The 7,486-nt window shown below is 35.9% G+C and overlaps 1 protein-coding gene across 3 annotated transcripts in view; it reads right to left on the reverse strand.

Moving 5' to 3' along the window:
• Positions 1 to 7,486, reverse strand: part of LOC106881028 (ubiquitin conjugation factor E4 B) — a 79,234-nt gene that overhangs the window by 41,577 nt on the left and 30,171 nt on the right. The gene's annotated exons all lie outside the window — the stretch shown is intronic.

Raw genomic sequence — 7,486 nt, forward strand, 5'->3', positions numbered from 1 at the left:
TTTTTTTTTTTTTTTTTATTAATTTAAAAAAAAGGTGTCAAATGGAAACAAAGGTTCTGAGCAGGTAACATGAGAAATTATATATCTTTGATATAATTTTTTAAAAATACATGTTTATTATGGATTTCCAGTAATGCACGCACAATGATATACTGGCCCTGGCCAGAGGGAAGTGTTCATGATCAGACTACAGTTTATTAACATGTGCAATCACAAGCAATCTCGCATTTGAATTCCTATTTGGCAAACATTGCAAGTTTGAATATCTCTTCAACTTCCACAAAAGCTTATGTTTCATTTTCTCTTTTTTACAGTTAATATTCTTCATTTGTTCATCGGTTTTTGTTTTGGTTTTTTCCTAAATATTAAATGCACATTCTGTTAACAAATATCTTGCAATATTTCATCATGCAGCTGTCTGCTTTAAACTTTACACTTCCAACTGTTGCATGCTTCAGCAGTGTCTAAGGATCAATATTTCATTGCTTGGCATACCTACATATGTGTGCCCCATAACTTTCCCCATAACTTCCAGAAAAATGGATATTCTTCAGTGAAATTTTCTACAAATACACTTCAAATGGTGTAGATTCTGATAAGAATTTATTGTTTCCAAATAAATTTTTCTGTGGATATGGAGAAAAGTTTCAGAAAATTCACACATGTCAGCTTTGTTTCTACATAACTTTTAGAAAATGGATAATTTTGATGAAATGTTCTATAAATACCTTTCATTGTGTGTAGATTACGATTATTTCAGAGTTTAATATGCAAATATAAAAAAAAATGGGGCACATTTGTATAGGTATGCCCAGTGCTCAAACACGAGTAATACTAAGATTACATTGCTATTAAATATCTACATATCGGCTTGCTTCACTTCATTTTCAATTTGTATATAACAATATTTGATAATACAACTACATGTTTTATATAAACAAACAATATACTTCTTTAGTTTAGTCTGCATCAAAAGGGTAACAATAATGTGAATAAGATGGGCTCAGTTTTTCACTACACATAAATGTAATTAAGATAACAGTACTTACTAAGATATCAGATTTAGTAGCAAATACTAATAGTATTTAAAAATGCATTGAAGTGTGCATGTGTGTGTGTGTGTATATATATATATATATATACACACATACATCAGAATTTATTGGTAGTATTTAGTGCTAATATTTCATTGCTTTATAAATGCATGTTCTTTTAATATAATTACATTTCCTCTTATAGCTCTATTTTATGTCTTCCACTATTGACAATTAAGTTTCCATCATGTTGCATGTCTTGCCAGTGTTCTTCTCACATGCATGTCATATATATACTTATGCATATACACTTTAAGAAAATATAATACAGTGACATCAAATTAATGGTATCTTAAAGGAAGTGTATTTTCACTTAATATAAATCACTGTATTTGCCCACACACAACATGCACTCTAACATAAGATACATTTCTGTTTCACAAGGATATTTTGTGGTAATTCAAATTTAGTATGTTTCACCATACACTTGTTAAAACATATTTTGAAGGACTTGTAAGAGTAAATGTGTGATTCTGTGCATGTAAATACAAGGTGACAGTACATTAGAATAACATATGAAACCATAAATTTATTGCAAATAAACTACATTATGGGGAGACACCATATTTGAAATTCATCTTCTTTCAACCCAACTGTATAGCTGTTTATACTTTGGTCAACAGAACTGCCATACAGGATGTAAAATTCATATAAGTGGTTTACAATGACCAGGTACCAAAGTGATGCACCACTGCTATGATTTTGTTGTCATCCACTCATTGCAAATAGCCACCAGGCAGATGATAAGTGTTTCTTGAAGGTGTTGTACCTGGCATACTTATACTAATGTTGTTCCATAGTCTATGACAGTCTCGTCCATAATACAGTCACATTAGATGCAGGATAACTTTTTTCATACATTTAAAAATTTAAAAAGTGCGTCTTATACACTGGTAAATATGATATTTTAAAGTAACAATTATATTTACTTTCTCTCAACTAATGAGTATTTGGGTAAATAAAGATTATATTTTATTTTCATTTTTTATAATAATAATAACAACAATCCTTTCTCTTATAGGGACAAGGCCTAAAATTTGGCAGGGAGGGAGCTAGTCGATTATATCAACCCCAGTACTTGACTGGTACTTATTTCATCAACCTCAAAATTATGAAAGCCAAAGCCTTGGCAGAATTTGAACTCAGAACATAGAACAGATGAAATGACACTAAGCATTTTATCTGGCATGCTAACAGATTGATCTTTGCTATTTAAATTATCTTGGTAGATTGGCAGAATCAGTAGACTAGTGGACATAATACCTTACAACAGTGCTACACAAAGTGGGGGTCCATGGACTGGTGCCAGTCCACAAGCCATCAACTGCTGGTAGATGGTGAGTTTCCAGAAAAGTAAGAAACATTATAAAATGCTTATGTAAAATTGTATTATTTGTCTACAAAATAAAATATAAAATAAAAAAGTTGTCAACTTTTATTATATTCATTATATATATTGTTTCCGGTATAAATTAATATTACTAAGAAATATTACCGGTCCCTGCACAGTGGTTAAAAAAAAACTGCTGGTATGCCACATCAGATAGTTTGAGAAGCACTGACTTAAAGTATTTACTTTCTTTTAAGTTTCAAGTTCAAATTCAGCCGAGGTCTTAACTTTACTTTTCATCCTTCCAAGGTCAAACTACAAGTGAGACTGTAGTTGATTACTACTCTATCAACTATATGTTGTCTTTCTGCCAAGACTATAAATTATTATCTAAAACATTCCTCAAAATTCCTCAGCAAAAATTCTTGCAGCTTTATTTTATAATTGTGGAACACACCACAGTTATGGATCTTAAATTTAGGTTTCAGTCATGCAATGGCTTTCAGGAAATCAAAAGTTGCATATATCAAGGACTTCACACATGCAGATATATGTGCATGGATGCACACATCATTGCTCACATGGATTACAGGTGTAAAAATTGAGAGATTTTTATATCAAGATTAACAAACTTTGAAAAAAATTTTAAGGGCAGCTGTGGATTATAACCTGCAAAAAAATTATCTGTCCTAGCTCCAGATTAATCCTGATTTAAAAAAGAAAAAAAAAAGATGATTAAAGGCATACAAGTCATGACCACCCTGTCCTCTTTGGTAGTGCATATCTAAGGCTACATTATCTAATGTGTCTCTTTTTCATGAGAGTAGAGTGTATTTTGAGAGAGGTTTGACTGCTATTTCCAGCTGACCAAAAGACCATATAAAGCAGTCATGAGCAAACTGTGACCTGCAAGGCTTTCTAAATGGCACACCTAACAAAAATTACCTTCAGTTTTTTGGATTTTTTTAGTAGTGTGACCTGCCAGATGAACCATGCTTCAAGTGTCCCATTTCTCTAAAAAGATTGCCCATCCCTGATATAGAGGCTCTCAGCCAGGTGAAAAAAAAGCCATGATAGTGGTACAAGACGATTAATGAAATTTATATAATTGAGGAAAGTTTTTTATGTCATGAAAAGAGACATAAGTAAAGATGTCTGAAGGAAGTCTCCTCCCCAAATCATCAGAACTCGCTTCACCTCAAAAACCTTGTCTTATTTTACAGATGTTATTTTATATCTTCATTAGCTCACCATCATCATTTAACATTCACTTCTCCATGCTTGCGTGGGTCAGACTGAATTTGTTGAGATAGATTTTCTATGACCTGATGCCCTTCCTGTCACCAACCCCCACCTGCTTCCAACCAAGCAAGGTAATATAGCCCCAAGGCCAGACATTTTTTCACAGAATACTGGAAACAAACAACCTCATTTGTTTGATGACAATGCAGATGTACAACCATCATGTGATGTCTCCAAAAGGCTACAGCAAAACACAAATATACATTACATATACATACATACATATCGTGCAGTGCTACATAAAATCACCCAGGATACCCTGTAAAGTGGTTGGTATTAAGAAGGGCATCCAACCGTGGAAACCATGCCAAATCAGACTGGAGTCTGGTGCAGCTCTGCAGCTCTGGTCAAACCGTCCAACCCATGCCAGAATGGACAATGGATGTTAAATGATGATGATGATATTTGCATGTATATATATATATATGTATATATATATATATATATATATATATATATACACACACACACACACACACACACACACCATCATCATCATCATCATCATTGTTTAACATCCACTTTCCATGTTGGCATGGGTTGGACGGTTTGACTGAGGACTGGAAAGCCAAGAGGCTGCACCAGGCTCCAATCTGATCTGGTAAGATACCTGGATGCCCTTCCTAATGCCAACCACTCCGAGAGTGTAGTGGGTGCCTATCACATGCCACTGGCTCAGGAGGCAGTCAGGCAGCACTGGCATCGACCACGTTTATTTTTGTTATAATCATAGCAGCAAAAGGGCTAACAGCAACATCATCATCATCACATAATTAAGAAACAGTCTGTAAATATATACAACAGCCAACAGATGTGGATGTGCAAGGGTAGAGGGACATGGAGATGATTATGGGGGGGGGGGTCAACGACACCATCTACTGCAGAGTGTTTTGTTAAACAAACAGACAGACAGTCAGTCAGTCAGTCAGAGAAATGCCCCCAGAGAGGAGAAAATAAAGACAAAAAAAGGGGGGAGAGAGAGAGAGAGAGAGATAGAAACAGAGAGGCATAGGCAATGGTAGAAAGAGAGAGATAACCACTCACACAGAAAGACAGAGTGAGGAGAGAGAGAGAGAGAGACAAACAGACATACAGGAAGATAGACAGAGAGAGAGAAAGAGAGGTAAAGAAAGAAATACAGACAGGCATACATAATAGCAGAGAGGTAGACAGTCACACAGAAAGATAGAGAGAGAGGGGGAGAGAGGGAGAGACAGACATACAGGAAGACAGACATACAGAGAGACAGAAAGAGAAACAGAGGCATAGACAATGGTAGAAAGAGAGAGGTAGACAGGTGGTCATCATCATCATCATCATCATCGTTTAACGTCCGCTTTCCATGCTAGCATGGGTTGGACGATTTGACTGAGGACTGGTGAAACCGGATGGCAACACCAGGCTCCAGTCTGATTTGGCAGAGTTTCTACAGCTGGATGCCCTTCCTAACGCCAACCACTCAGAGAGTGGTGTAAACAACAAATGGATGTATTAGTTTAACGCTCGGGAATAGAGAAAGTCTTTGACATTTCGAGCCTACGCTCTTCAACTGAAAGGAACACAAAGAAATAAGGAGAGAAACAAGGAGAAAAAAAATATAAATGTAGTGGTCAGCGATCTATCATGTCGAATATATATATTACACACACATACACATGCATGCATACACATGACAGGCTTCTTTCAGTTTCTACCAAATCCACACATGAGGCTTTGGTCAGCCCAAGGCCATAATAGAAGACATTCGCTCAAAGTGCAGTGCAATGGAACTGAACCCAAGACGTGGTTGGGAAGCAAGCTTCTGACCACACGGTCATGACTGCACCTATCTTAAAAGAAAGAAAATTATAATACTGTATTTTCCAGTGTACAAGTCAAATTTTTCAAACCAAAATTTACAGCTGAGAAAGGCAGGTTAAATCATACACCATGACAACTTTGGAGAACCAAAAATTCCATGGGAAATGCAGCAGGATTTGGAAAGATGATGATGGATGTCTGAATGTTTACACTATATACTATGTCGACTTCTATGTCGGAAAATATGGTAGAAATTAACATATTTTTTTGCTTGATGTGAAATAAACACAAAAAAGAAGAACACTAAATGGATATTCTCTAATGAAAAGAAATTTATCTGGAATGAACTGGATGTTGTAATACATCCATAAAAATACAAACACATGGAAAAAGGAAACCCTCTGAAGCTATGTTAAATGAACTAAAGTATTTAGGCTTATGTTGAAATTGATACTTTTCTATATTTACAACTAATACAGGACTATTACAAGAATAAATAAACTGAAAATAGCAACTGTCTTGTACTGCATGATATAAAAATAAACAACTTCTTCCAAGAGAACTATAGGAAGCAGCCAGCTTATGGAAACAGATATATATATGTATATATATATATATATATATATTATAGACCAAAACATCACCACTACCCCTACCTTTGCAGGAAAGATATTTCCTGACAAAATAGTAAACAAATCTGAAGATACAAAGATACGTTAAAATCACAAGGATGAAGGGTCACTGACATAAACATTGACAACAAACATTCCGGAATTCATTGAACAAACAGCTATAACATTAATCAACACGGTTATTGTTATCTAGTTAGCAAAGTAATACGAGTGGTAGATCGACCTGCTAGAAATAGCAGCCAAATCTCCCTCAAATCACACCCTACTGTGTGTTGAAAGGGGGAGAGTCTTTGATGTGTTGTCTGAAAATAAGGATTCATCATGGCTGGAATGTGCCGACCTAGTGGTGACAGCAGCTAAACAGCCACATTCATTCCCAATATGAATACAAACAGGTGCATGTGCATGCATTCATATATCTATACCAGGGGTGGGGACACTTTAGTATCCAATGAAAAGGTCCACGAGGAGACCACAAGTTCTAACTCATCTGTGTAAATCTTGTATATATATATCTATGTATAATTCAATATACATTAATAAAAATAAGAGTTTAACACATTAAATTAACGCATAACATCTTCATTGACATTTGACCTGCGTTGGAGACCAGTAACAACCATGGAAAGCAGACAGTGTTACTTATACATACATATATATATGTATGTATATTATGTGTGTGTGTGTGTGTGTGTGTGTGTGCATCAGTAACACTGTGTGCACACACATAAAATCATTGATTTTGAAAGAGCTAATGAAATAAACAATAACACCCAGCAACAAGGCTCTCTACAGGTCAGACACCACATGTAGGGTAAACTATTTATCAATCTGTCAGCCTATCTCTGTCTACCACCCATCTATCAACCTGCCTATCTATTTTTGTATCTACTTCTCTATCCACATATCCTTAATCTATGTCCATGAACTTTTAAACCTTTTTACAAGCATAAATCTATTATGGAAAATTAAACCTCCTCAGTGTAATCTACTTTTTATTGTAATTTGTCATTTTCCATTTTATTTCACCCTCTTCCTTTACCTTCCTCACCTCTCTCCCACTAACAGCATTACCCTGTTATCTCTCTCTCTCTCTCTCTCTCTCTCTCTCAATCAAAAATGGAAATTGAAGTTGTGTTCAATGCCAGTGCCGCCTGACTGGCTCCCTGTGCTGGTGGCATGTAAAAAGCACCATCCTAACATGGTTGATGCCAGCTCAACCCCCCCACCACCACCACCCCGCCCCCAACTGGCTCCTGGGCCAGTAGCACATAAAAAGCACCATCTGAACGTGGTGCCAGTGCCGCCTGACTGGTTCCTGGAGTGGT

Source organism: Octopus bimaculoides, chromosome 12 (genome assembly GCF_001194135.2).
Source record: "Octopus bimaculoides isolate UCB-OBI-ISO-001 chromosome 12, ASM119413v2, whole genome shotgun sequence".
NCBI classification, from domain to species: domain Eukaryota; kingdom Metazoa; phylum Mollusca; class Cephalopoda; order Octopoda; family Octopodidae; genus Octopus; species Octopus bimaculoides.